The sequence below is a fragment of the Rhinoderma darwinii genome, chromosome 7 (genome assembly GCF_050947455.1).
Source record: "Rhinoderma darwinii isolate aRhiDar2 chromosome 7, aRhiDar2.hap1, whole genome shotgun sequence".
Classification (NCBI taxonomy): Eukaryota; Metazoa; Chordata; class Amphibia; order Anura; family Rhinodermatidae; genus Rhinoderma; species Rhinoderma darwinii.
The window spans coordinates 89,650,513-89,664,159 of NC_134693.1; positions in this window are offsets into that span (position 1 = coordinate 89,650,513).

Consider the following 13,647-nt stretch of genomic DNA (forward strand, 5'->3'; position numbering starts at 1 on the left):
TAATCATTTGACTGTATGGCAAGGACCTTACCATACTTCTTGGATGACAACTATCAAATCGTAGCAGAGTGTTCCTATCGGTCTCTTTAGTGTACATTTTAGTTCTAATTGTATTATTAACAATGGATACAGTAACATCCAAAAATTGGATATTATCCATAGAGTGTATCATAGTAAATTGAATATCATCATCTATCGAATTAAGAAACTGGTGAAAATCAGTTAATGTAGTGGCAGTGTCAGTCCAAATGAGGAAGATGTCATCTATGTATCGCCACCACCTCAAAACATGTGAGAAGTGGTGGGATACATAGACCGACATCTCCTCAATATTGTCCATGAAAATATTGGCGTACGTGGGAGCCATATTGGATCCCATGGCCGTTCCTTTCAACTGAATGTAATAACTATCTTTAAATAAAAAATAGTTGGATGTCAAAATAAGTTCTACTAATGACATAATAAACTCACAAGTAGCATTGTCATAGTCTGTAGTCATCAATTTACGTCGTACAGCATCAAGCCCCTTGTTATGATCAATGGAGGTATAAAGAGATGTAACATCAAAGGAGACTAAAATAGATCCCTCTGGTAGTTTTATAGATTTTAATTTCTGTAAAAAATCAGTGGTGTCCCTGATATAAGATTTGTTGTTTTGGATTGAATAAACCACCACTTTTTTTCATGTTGGAGTGCTGCAAATTTTCTTCCTCCATATATATATATATATATATATATATATATATATATAAAGGTGTTTGATGTCATTTAAGGGCCTGACATTATTGTATGTACTTAGAACAACGTTTATAGTGTATGCGGATGATGTTATCAGCAGATTAGTATTTATTTTAACAATTGACAAGAGTTGGGGGTCCCCAGCAAGTGCCAGTAAATATGAACTAAAAGACTTTTAACACGATGAACTCCATCACTGAGATGCGGCAGGCGCAGCCTGAGCCACTACAACGCGTTTATCATGAACTGACGGCAGTGTCACAATTCTAAGCGGCCGCCCAGACAAGTAACTCATGAGGTGCTATGTACAGCCTGATGACGTAAACTAAAGGAGACGGTGTCGGACAGATGAGAAGGACCAAACCGCGTCCTGATGACATCAGCAAAGATCAAAGTAAAGACCAAAGACCTGAGTGAATCCGTCAGCAGGATCAAGTGTTTTGATAAGTAAGTGGCTAGGAGGGGGTAATAATAACTCCCCCACTGGACACCAACGTAGTCTGACTCCACAATTGTGTGGGTTACCCTGAGGGTGACAGTCAGTGAAGAGCAGAAGACAGGAGAAGAAGACGATGGTGTACAGGACTGGCAATGAACTGATGGGACCCGAAACCTGAGGGTGATAGCATTATGATTATTAGTTGAGACCCTATTGTTTATAATGTCTGAGGTTTATAATTATAATGTGTGTAAATATGCCACGGTGCTGCAAATTACAATCTGAGGAGTTTTATGTGGAGGTGTGAGGTGAAGGTAACTGTGCTGCCCATGATCTGTCATATCTGCAGGGGTAAAGTCCCATTAGGACAGTAAGTGACAGTGCCACAATTATTACTGTTAATAAAATGTAGACCGGATTAATTATATATATATATATATTACAACCAGCAGCGGTTTGTAGATTATATCAAGACAACCATCCTGTATCCAGAGGAGAATAGGGAAAGTTAGGACCACTCTGACACCTTGGAAGTCCAGGTACAAAGGGGGGTTACTCATCAGGAGTAGCTCGTCTCAAGCTGGTGAAGAAATCCAAAACCCCTACCCGCCTGGTTCGAGTGGTCAGTGATAGGTTGCTAGGCAAGACTCAGGGATAGAGTAATAATATTTTTAGTGGGGACTGTCAGGGATCATTACTATGTATATTGTTTGAAAAAGATTATCCTCACACATATGTATATACATTTCAGTTCTTTGTGTAATATACTGACATGTATAACCAGTTCTTTGTTCATGTCGGACACAACTATGGAAGACACCGGCCCCTGGAATGCAAGAAGAGTGAGTCTGAGAAACTGGTGGGGGCTTGGGCACTCCCACATCTCTGGGGAGGACACATGTGTCTCTTTCTGTGTTTCTTTGTTCTGAATAAAAAGTTTTCAGTCTTCCTCCTGGCTTTGAGAGGGAAGCTGTACCAAACATTACTCTGTGTGGTGTACTTCTCTCCAGGCATGCCTTCAGCTTTCAATTTACAGAGGTGGTTATTCGGTGTGAAATACGGACCTGATACAGCTAATAAGCCCCTTTTATACTCGTTGTCAGGGGTATGGTCAATGCTGCTAATAAGCCCCTTTTATACTCGTTGTCAGGGGTATGGTCAATGCTGCTAATAAGCCCCTTTTAAACTCGTTGTCAGGCGTATGGGCAATGCTGCTAATTAAGCCCCTTTTATGCTCGTTGTCAGGGGTATGGGCAATGCAGCTAATAAGACCCTTTTATACTCGTTGTCAGGGGTATGGTCAATGCTGCTAATAAGCCCCTTTTATAATCGTTGTCAGGGGTATGGGCAATGCAGCTAATAAGCCCCTTTTAAGCTCGTTGTCAGGGGTATGGGCAATGCAGCTAATAAGCCCCTTTTATACTCGTTGTCAGGGGGTTCTGGTCAATGCTGCTAAGAAGCCCCTTTTATGCTAGTTGTCAGGGGTATGGGCAATGCAGCTAATAAGCCCCTTTTATGCTCGTTGTCAGGGGTATGGGCAATGCAGCTAATAAGCCCCTTTTATACTCGTTATCAGGGGGTTCTGGTCAATGCTGCTAATAAGCCCCTTTCATGCTAGTTGTCAGGGGTATGGGCAATGCAGCTAATAAGCCCCTTTTATACTCGTTGTCAGGGGTATGGTCAATGCTGCTAATAAGCCCCTTTTAAGCTCGTTGTCAGGGGTATGGGCAATGCAGCTAATAAGCCCCTTTTATACTCGTTGTCATGGGTATGGTCAATGCAGCTAATAAGCCCCTTTTATGCTAGTTGTCAGGGGTATCGGCAATGCTGCTAATAAGCCCTTTTATAATCGTTGTCAGGGGTATGGGCAATGCAGCTAATAAGCCCCTTTTATGCTAGTTGTCAGGGGTATGGGCAATGCAGCTAATAAGCCCCTTTTATACTCGTTGTCAGGGGTATGGGCAATGCAGCTAATAAGCCCCTTTTATGCTCATTGTCAGGGGTATGGGCAATGCAGCTAATAAGCCCCTTTTAAGCTCGTTGTCAGGGGGTTCTTGGCAATGCAGCTAATAAGCCCCTTTTATGCTCGTTGTCAGGGGTATGGTCAATGCTGCTAATAAGCCCCTTTTATGCTAGTTGTCAGGGGTATGGGCAATGCTGCTAATAAGCCCCTTTTATAATCGTTGTCAGGGGTATGGTCAATGCTGCTAATAAGCCCCTTTTATGCTAGTTGTCAGGGGTATGGGGAATGCAGCTAATAAGCCCCTTTTATACTCATTGTCAGGGGGTTCTGGTCAATGCTGCTAATAAGCCCCTTTTATGCTCGTTGTCAGGGGTATGGACAATGCAGCTAATAAGCCCCTTTTATGCTCGTTGTCAGGGGTATGGTCAATGCTGCTAATAAGCCCGTTTTATAATCGTTGTCAGGGGTATGGTGAATGCTGCTAATAAGCCCCTTTTATGCTAGTTGTCAGGGGTATGGGCAATGCAGCTAATAAGCCCCTTTTATGCTCGTTGTCAGGGGTATGGGCAATGCTGCTAATAAGCCCGTTTTATAATCGTTGTCAGGGGTATGGTAAATGCAGCTAATAAGCCCCTTTTATGCTAGTTGTCAGGGGTATGGGCAATGCAGCTAATAAGCCCCTTTTATGCTCGTTGTCAGGGGTATGGGCAATGCTGCTAATAAGCCCGTTTTATAATCGTTGTCAGGGGTATGGTAAATGCAGCTAATAAGCCCCTTTTATGCTAGTTGTCAGGGGTATGGGCAATGCAGCTAATAAGCCCCTTTTATGCTCGTTGTCAGGGGTATGGGCAATGCAGCTAATAAGCCCCTTTTATGCTCGTTGTCAGGGGGTTCTGGTCAATGCTGCTAATAAGCCCCTTTTATGCTAGTTGTCAGGGGTATGGGCAATGCAGCTAATAAGCACCTTTTATACTCGTTGTCAGGGGTATGGTCAATGCAGCTAATAAGCCCCTTTTATGCTCATTAAGGGGTATGGGCAATGCAGCTAATAAGCTCCTTTTATACTCGTTGTCAGGGGGTTCTGGTCAATGCTGCTATTAAGCCCCTTTTATGCTCGTTGTCAGGGGTATGGGCAATGCAGCTAATAAGCTCCTTTTATACTCATTGTCAGGGGGTTCTGGTCAATGCTGCTAATAAACCCCTTTTATGCTCGTTGTCAGGGGTATGAGCAATGCAGCTAATAAGCCCCTTTTATGCTCGTTGTCAGGGGTATGGTCAATGCTGCTAATAAGCCCGTTTTATAATCGTTGTCAGGGTATGGTCAATGCAGCTAATAAGCCCCTTTTATGCTAGTTGTCAGGGGTATGGGCAATGCAGCTAATAAGCCCCTTTTATGCTCGTTGTCAGGGGTATGGGCAATGCTGCTAATAAGCCCGTTTTATAATCGTTGTCAGGGGTATGGTCAATGCAGCTAATAATTCCCTTTTATGCTCGTTGTCAGGGGTATGGGCAATGCAGCTAATAAGCCCCTTTTATGCTCGTTGTCAGGGGGTTCTGGTCAATGCTGCTAAAAAGCCCCTTTTATGCTAGTTGTCAGGGGTATGGGCAATGCAGCTAATAAGCACCTTTTATACTGGTTGTCAGGGGTATGGTCAATGCTGCTAATAAGCCCCTTTTATGCTCGTTGTCAGGGGTATGGGCAATGCAGCTAATAAGCCCCTTTTATACTCGTTGTCAGGGAGCTAATAAGCCCCTTTTATACTCGTTGTCAGGGGTATGGGCAATGCAGCTAATAAGCACCTTTTATAGTCGTTGTCAGGGGTATGGTCAATGCTGCTAATAAGCCCCTTTTATGCTCGTTGTCAGGGGTATGGTCAATGCAGCTAATAAGCCCCTTTTATGCTCATTAAGGGGTATGGGCAATGCAGCTAATAAGCTCCTTTTATACTCGTTGTCAGGGGTATGGTCAATGCTGCTAATAAGCCCCTTTTATGCTCGTTGTCAGGTGGTTCTGGTCAATGCTGCTAATAAGCCCCTTTTATGCTCGTTGTCAGGGGTATGGTCAATGCTGCTAATAAGCCCCTTTTATGCTCGTTGTCAGGGGTATGGTCAATGCTGCTAATAAGCTCCTTTTATGCTCGTTGTGAGGGGTATGGGCAATGCTGCTAATAAGCCCCTTTTATGCTAGTTCTCAGGGGGTATGGGCAATGCAGCTAATAAGCCCCTTTTATGCTCGTTGTCAGGGGTATGGGCAATGCTGCTAATAAGCCCCTTTTATAATCGTTGTCAGGGGTATGGTCAATGCTGCTAATAAGCCCCTTTTATGCTAGTTGTCAGGGGTATGGGGAATGCAGCTAATAAGCCCCTTTTATACTCATTGTCAGGGGGTTCTGGTCAATGCTGCTAATAAGCCCCTTTTATGCTCGTTGTCAGGGGTATGGGCAATGCAGCTAATAATTCCCTTTTATGCTCGTTGTCAGGGGTATGGGCAATGCAGCTAATAAGCCCCTTTTATGCTCGTTGTCAGGGGGTTCTGGTCAATGCTGCTAAAAAGCCCCTTTTATGCTAGTTGTCAGGGGTATGGGCAATGCAGCTAATAAGCACCTTTTATACTGGTTGTCAGGGGTATGGTCAATGCTGCTAATAAGCCCCTTTTATGCTCGTTGTCAGGGGTATGGGCAATGCAGCTAATAAGCACCTTTTATACTCATTGTCAGGGGGTTCTGGTCAATGCTGCTAATAAACCCCTTTTATGCTCGTTGTCAGGGGTATGAGCAATGCAGCTAATAAGCCCCTTTTATGCTCGTTGTCAGGGGTATGGTCAATGCTGCTAATAAGCCCGTTTTATAATCGTTGTCAGGGTATGGTCAATGCAGCTAATAAGCCCCTTTTATGCTCGTTGTCAGGGGTATGGTCAATGCTGCTAATAAGCCCGTTTTATAATCGTTGTCAGGGTATGGTCAATGCAGCTAATAAGCCCCTTTTATGCTAGTTGTCAGGGGTATGGGCAATGCAGCTAATAAGCCCCTTTTATGCTCGTTGTCAGGGGTATGGGCAATGCTGCTAATAAGCCCGTTTTATAATCGTTGTCAGGGGTATGGTCAATGCAGCTAATAATTCCCTTTTATGCTCGTTGTCAGGGGTATGGGCAATGCAGCTAATAAGCCCCTTTTATGCTCGTTGTCAGGGGGTTCTGGTCAATGCTGCTAAAAAGCCCCTTTTATGCTAGTTGTCAGGGGTATGGGCAATGCAGCTAATAAGCACCTTTTATACTGGTTGTCAGGGGTATGGTCAATGCTGCTAATAAGCCCCTTTTATGCTCGTTGTCAGGGGTATGGGCAATGCAGCTAATAAGCACCTTTTATACTCGTTGTCAGGGAGCTAATAAGCCCCTTTTATACTCGTTGTCAGGGGTATGGGCAATGCAGCTAATAAGCACCTTTTATAGTCGTTGTCAGGGGTATGGTCAATGCTGCTAATAAGCCCCTTTTATGCTCGTTGTCAGGGGTATGGTCAATGCAGCTAATAAGCCCCTTTTATGCTCATTAAGGGGTATGGGCAATGCAGCTAATAAGCTCCTTTTATACTCGTTGTCAGGGGTATGGTCAATGCTGCTAATAAGCCCCTTTTATGCTCGTTGTCAGGTGGTTCTGGTCAATGCTGCTAATAAGCCCCTTTTATGCTCGTTGTCAGGGGTATGGTCAATGCTGCTAATAAGCCCCTTTTATGCTCGTTGTCAGGGGTATGGGCAATGCTGCTAATAAGCCCCTTTTATGCTAGTTCTCAGGGGGTATGGGCAATGCAGCTAATAAGCCCCTTTTATGCTCGTTGTCAGGGGTATGGGCAATGCTGCTAATAAGCCCCTTTTATAATCGTTGTCAGGGGTATGGTCAATGCTGCTAATAAGCCCCTTTTATGCTAGTTGTCAGGGGTATGGGGAATGCAGCTAATAAGCCCCTTTTATACTCATTGTCAGGGGGTTCTGGTCAATGCTGCTAATAAGCCCCTTTTATGCTCGTTGTCAGGGGTATGGACAATGCAGCTAATAAGCCCCTTTTATGCTCGTTGTCAGGGGTATGGGCAATGCTGCTAATAAGCCCGTTTTATAATCGTTGTCAGGGGTATGGTAAATGCAGCTAATAAGCCCCTTTTATGCTAGTTGTCAGGGGTATGGGCAATGCAGCTAATAAGCCCCTTTTATGCTCGTTGTCAGGGGTATGGGCAATGCAGCTAATAAGCCCCTTTTATGCTCGTTGTCAGGGGGTTCTGGTCAATGCTGCTAATAAGCCCCTTTTATGCTAGTTGTCAGGGGTATGGGCAATGCAGCTAATAAGCACCTTTTATACTCGTTGTCAGGGGTATGGTCAATGCAGCTAATAAGCCCCTTTTATGCTCATTAAGGGGTATGGGCAATGCAGCTAATAAGCTCCTTTTATACTCGTTGTCAGGGGGTTCTGGTCAATGCTGCTAATAAGCCCCTTTTATGCTCGTTGTCAGGGGTATGGGCAATGCAGCTAATAAGCTCCTTTTATACTCATTGTCAGGGGGTTCTGGTCAATGCTGCTAATAAACCCCTTTTATGCTCGTTGTCAGGGGTATGAGCAATGCAGCTAATAAGCCCCTTTTATGCTCGTTGTCAGGGGTATGGTCAATGCTGCTAATAAGCCCGTTTTATAATCGTTGTCAGGGTATGGTCAATGCAGCTAATAAGCCCCTTTTATGCTAGTTGTCAGGGGTATGGGCAATGCAGCTAATAAGCCCCTTTTATGCTCGTTGTCAGGGGTATGGGCAATGCTGCTAATAAGCCCGTTTTATAATCGTTGTCAGGGGTATGGTCAATGCAGCTAATAAGCCCCTTTTATGCTAGTTGTCAGGGGTATGGGCAATGCAGCTAATAATTCCCTTTTATGCTCGTTGTCAGGGGTATGGGCAATGCAGCTAATAAGCCCCTTTTATGCTCGTTGTCAGGGGGTTCTGGTCAATGCTGCTAAAAAGCCCCTTTTATGCTAGTTGTCAGGGGTATGGGCAATGCAGCTAATAAGCACCTTTTATACTGGTTGTCAGGGGTATGGTCAATGCTGCTAATAAGCCCCTTTTATGCTCGTTGTCAGGGGTATGGGCAATGCAGCTAATAAGCACCTTTTATACTCGTTGTCAGGGAGCTAATAAGCACCTTTTATACTCGTTGTCAGGGGTATGGGCAATGCAGCTAATAAGCACCTTTTATAGTCGTTGTCAGGGGTATGGTCAATGCAGCTAATAAGCCCCTTTTATGCTCATTAAGGGGTATGGGCAATGCAGCTAATAAGCTCCTTTTATACTCGTTGTCAGGGGTATGGTCAATGCTGCTAATAAGCCCCTTTTATGCTCGTTGTCAGGTGGTTCTGGTCAATGCTGCTAATAAGCCCCTTTTATGCTCGTTGTCAGGGGTATGGTCAATGCTGCTAATAAGCCCATTTTATGCTCGTTGTCAGGGGTATGGTCAATGCTGCTAATAAGCCCCTTTTATGCTCGTTGTGAGGGGTATGGGCAATGCTGCTAATAAGCCCCTTTTATGCTAGTTCTCAGGGGGTATGGGCAATGCAGCTAATAAGCCCCTTTTATGCTCGTTGTCAGGGGTATGGGCAATGCTGCTAATAAGCCCCTTTTATAATCGTTGTCAGGGGTATGGTCAATGCTGCTAATAAGCCCCTTTTATGCTAGTTGTCAGGGGTATGGGGAATGCAGCTAATAAGCCCCTTTTATACTCATTGTCAGGGGGTTCTGGTCAATGCTGCTAATAAGCCCCTTTTATGCTCGTTGTCAGGGGTATGGACAATGCAGCTAATAAGCCCCTTTTATGCTCGTTGTCAGGGGTATGGTCAATGCTGCTAATAAGCCCGTTTTATAATCGTTGTCAGGGGTATGGTGAATGCTGCTAATAAGCCCCTTTTATGCTAGTTGTCAGGGGTATGGGCAATGCAGCTAATAAGCCCCTTTTATGCTCGTTGTCAGGGGTATGGGCAATGCTGCTAATAAGCCCGTTTTATAATCGTTGTCAGGGGTATGGTAAATGCAGATAATAAGCCCCTTTTATGCTAGTTGTCAGGGGTATGGGCAATGCTGCTAATAAGCCCCTTTTATGCTAGTTGTCAGGGGTATGGGCAATGCAGCTAATAAGCACCTTTTATACTCGTTGTCAGGGGTATGGTCAATGCTGCTAATAAGCCTGTTTTATAATCGTTGTCAGGGGTATGGTCAATGCAGCTAATAAGCCCCTTTTATGCTCATTAAGGGGTATGGGCAATGCAGCTAATAAGCTCCTTTTATACTCGTTGTCAGGGGGTTCTGGTCAATGCTGCTAATAAGCCCCTTTTATGCTCGTTGTCAGGGGTATGGGCAATGCAGCTAATAAGCTCCTTTTATACTCATTGTCAGGGGGTTCTGGTCAATGCTGCTAATAAACCCCTTTTATGCTCGTTGTCAGGGGTATGGGCAATGCAGCTAATAAGCCCCTTTTATGCTTGTTGTCAGGGGTATGGTCAATGCTGCTAATAAGCCCGTTTTATAATCGTTGTCAGGGTATGGTCAATGCAGCTAATAAGCCCCTTTTATGCTAGTTGTCAGGGGTATGGGCAATGCAGCTAATAAGCCCCTTTTATGCTCGTTGTCAGGGGTATGGGCAATGCTGCTAATAAGCCCGTTTTATAATCGTTGTCAGGGGTATGGTCAATGCAGCTAATAAGCCCCTTTTATGCTAGTTGTCAGGGGTATGGGCAATGCAGCTAATAATCCCCTTTTATGCTCGTTGTCAGGGGTATGGGCAGTGCAGCTAATAAGCCCCTTTTATGCTCGTTGTCAGGGGGTTCTGGTCAATGCTGCTAAAAAGCCCCTTTTATGCTAGTTGTCAGGGGTATGGGCAATGCAGCTAATAAGCACCTTTTATACTCGTTGTCAGGGGTATGGTCAATGCTGCTAATAAGCCCCTTTTATGCTCGTTGTCAGGGGTATGGGCAATGCAGCTAATAAGCACCTTTTATACTCGTTGTCAGGGGTATGGTCAATGCAGCTAATAAGCACCTTTTATACTCGTTGTCAGGGGTATGGGCAATGCAGCTAATAAGCACCTTTTATAGTCGTTGTCAGGGGTATGGTCAATGCAGCTAATAAGCCCCTTTTATGCTCATTAAGGGGTATGGGCAATGCAGCTAATAAGCTCCTTTTATACTCGTTGTCAGGGGGTTCTGGTCAATGCTGCTAATAAGCCCCTTTTATGCTCGTTGTCAGGGGTATGGGCAATGCAGCTAATAAGCTCCTTTTATACTCATTGTCAGGGGGTTCTGGTCAATGCTGCTAATAAACCCCTTTTATGCTCGTTGTCAGGGGTATGGGCAATGCAGCTAATAAGCCCCTTTTATGCTCGTTGTCAGGGGTATGGTCAATGCTGCTAATAAGCCCGTTTTATAATCGTTGTCAGGGTATGGTCAATGCAGCTAATAAGCCCCTTTTATGCTAGTTGTCAGGGGTATGGGCAATGCAGCTAATAAGCCCCTTTTATGCTCGTTGTCAGGGGTATGGGCAATGCTGCTAATAAGCCCGTTTTATAATCGTTGTCAGGGGTATGGTCAATGCAGCTAATAAGCCCCTTTTATGCTAGTTGTCAGGGGTATGGGCAATGCAGCTAATAATCCCCTTTTATGCTCGTTGTCAGGGGTATGGGCAATGCAGCTAATAAGCCCCTTTTATGCTCGTTGTCAGGGGGTTCTGGTCAATGCTGCTAAAAAGCCCCTTTTATGCTAGTTGTCAGGGGTATGGGCAATGCAGCTAATAAGCACCTTTTATACTCGTTGTCAGGGGTATGGTCAATGCTGCTAATAAGCCCCTTTTATGCTCGTTGTCAGGGGTATGGGCAATGCAGCTAATAAGCACCTTTTATACTCGTTGTCAGGGGTATGGTCAATGCAGCTAATAAGCACCTTTTATACTCGTTGTCAGGGGTATGGTCAATGCAGCTAATAAGCCCCTTTTATGCTCGTTATCAGGGGTTCTGGTCAATGCTGCTAATAAGCACCTTTTATAGTCGTTGTCAGGGGTATGGTCAATGCAGCTAATAAGCCCCTTTTATGCTCGTTGTCAGGGGTATGGTCAATGCAGCTAATAAGCCCCTTTTATGCTCATTAAGGGGTATGGGCAATGCAGCTAATAAGCTCCTTTTATACTCGTTGTCAGGGGGTTCTGGTCAATGCTGCTAATAAGCCCCTTTTATGCTCGTTGTCAGGGGTATGGGCAATGCAGCTAATAAGCTCCTTTTATACTCGTTGTCAGGGGTATGGTCAATGCTGCTAATAAGCCCCTTTTATGCTCGTTGTCAGGTGGTTCTGGTCAATGCTGCTAATAAGCCCCTTTTATGCTCGTTGTCAGGGGTATGGGCAATGCTGCTAATAAGCCCCTTTTATGCTCGTTGTCAGGGGTATGGTCAATGCTGCTAATAAGCCCCTTTTATGCTAGTTGTCAGGGGTATGGGCAATGCAGCTAATAAGCCCCTTTTATGCTCGTTGTCAGGGGTATGGGCAATGCTGCTAATAAGCCCCTTTTATAATCGTTGTCAGGGGTATGGGCAATGCAGCTAATAAGCCCCTTTTATGCTCGTTGTCAGGGGTATGGGCAATGCTGCTAATAAGCCCCTTTTATAATCGTTGTCAGGGGTATGGTCAATGCAGCTAATAAGCCCCTTTTATGCTCGTTGTCATGGGTATCGTCAATGCTGCTAATAAGCCCCTTTTATGCTAGTTGTCAGGGGTATGGGCAATGCAGCTAATAAGCCCCTTTTATAATCGTTGTCAGGGGTATGGTCAATGCTGCTAATAAGCACCATTTATGCTCGTTGTCAGGGGTATGGTCAATGCTGCTAATAAGCCCCTTTTATGCTCGTTGTCAGGGGTATGGGCAATGCTGCTAATAAGCCCCTTTTATGCTAGTTGTCAGGGGTATGGGCAATGCAGCTAATAAGCACCTTTTATAATCGTTGTCATGGGTATGGTCAATGTAGCTAATAAGCCCCTTTTATGCTCGTTGTCAGGGGTATGGGCAATGCAGCTAATAAGCCCCTTTTATAATCGTTGTCATGGGTATGGTCAATGCTGCTAATAAGCCCCTTTTATGCTCGTTGTCAGGGGTATGGGCAATGCAGCTAATAAGCACCTTTTATAGTCGTTGTCAGGGGTATGGTCAATGCTGCTAATAAGCCCCTTTTATGCTCGTTGTCAGGGGTATGGTCAATGCAGCTAATAAGCCCCTTTTATGCTCATTAAGGGGTATGGGCAATGCAGCTAATAAGCTCCTTTTATACTCGTTGTCAGGGGGTTCTGGTCAATGCTGCTAATAAGCCCCTTTTATGCTCGTTGTCAGGGGTATGGGCAATGCAGCTAATAAGCTCCTTTTATACTCGTTGTCAGGGGTATGGTCAATGCTGCTAATAAGCCCCTTTTATGCTCGTTGTCAGGTGGTTCTGGTCAATGCTGCTAATAAGCCCCTTTTATGCTCGTTGTCAGGGGTATGGTCAATGCTGCTAATAAGCCCCTTTTATGCTCGTTGTCAGGGGTATGGTCAATGCTGCTAATAAGCCCCTTTTATGCTCGTTGTGAGGGGTATGGGCAATGCTGCTAATAAGCCCCTTTTATGCTAGTTGTCAGGGGTATGGGCAATGCAGCTAATAAGCCCCTTTTATGCTCGTTGTCAGGGGTATGGGCAATGCTGCTAATAAGCCCCTTTTATAATCGTTGTCAGGGGTATGGGCAAAGCAGCTAATAAGACCCTTTTATGCTCGTTGTCAGGGGTAAGGTCAATGCTGCTAATAAGCCCCTTTTATGCTCGTTGTCAGGGGTATGGGCAATGCTGCTAATAAGCCCCTTTTATAATCGTTGTCAGGGGTATGGTCAATGCAGCTAATAAGCCCCCTTTATGCTCGTTGTCATGGGTATCGTCAATGCTGCTAATAAGCCCCTTTTATGCTAGTTGTCAGGGGTATGGGCAATGCAGCTAATAAGCCCCTTTTATACTCGTTGTCAGGGGTATGGGCAATGCAGCTAATAAGCCCCTTTTATAATCGTTGTTAGGGGTATGGTCAATGCAGCTAATAAGCCCCTTTTATGCTAGTTGTCAGGGGTATGGTCAATGCTGCTAATAAGCACCATTTATGATCGTTGTCAGGGCTATGGTCAATGCTGCTAATAAGCCCCTTTTATGCTAGTTGTTAGGGGTATGGTCAGTGCTGCTAATAAGCCCCTTTTATGCTCGTTGTCAGGGGTATGGGCAATGCTGCTAATAAGCCCCTTTTATAATCGTTGTCATGGGTATGGTCAATGCAGCTAATAAGCCCCTTTTATGCTCGTTGTCAGGGGTATGGGCAATGCAGCTAATAAGCCCCTTTTATAATCGTTGTCATGGGTATGGTCAATGCTGCTAATAAGCCCCTTTTATGCTCGTTGTCAGGGGTATGGGCAATGCAGCTAATAAGCACCTTTTATAC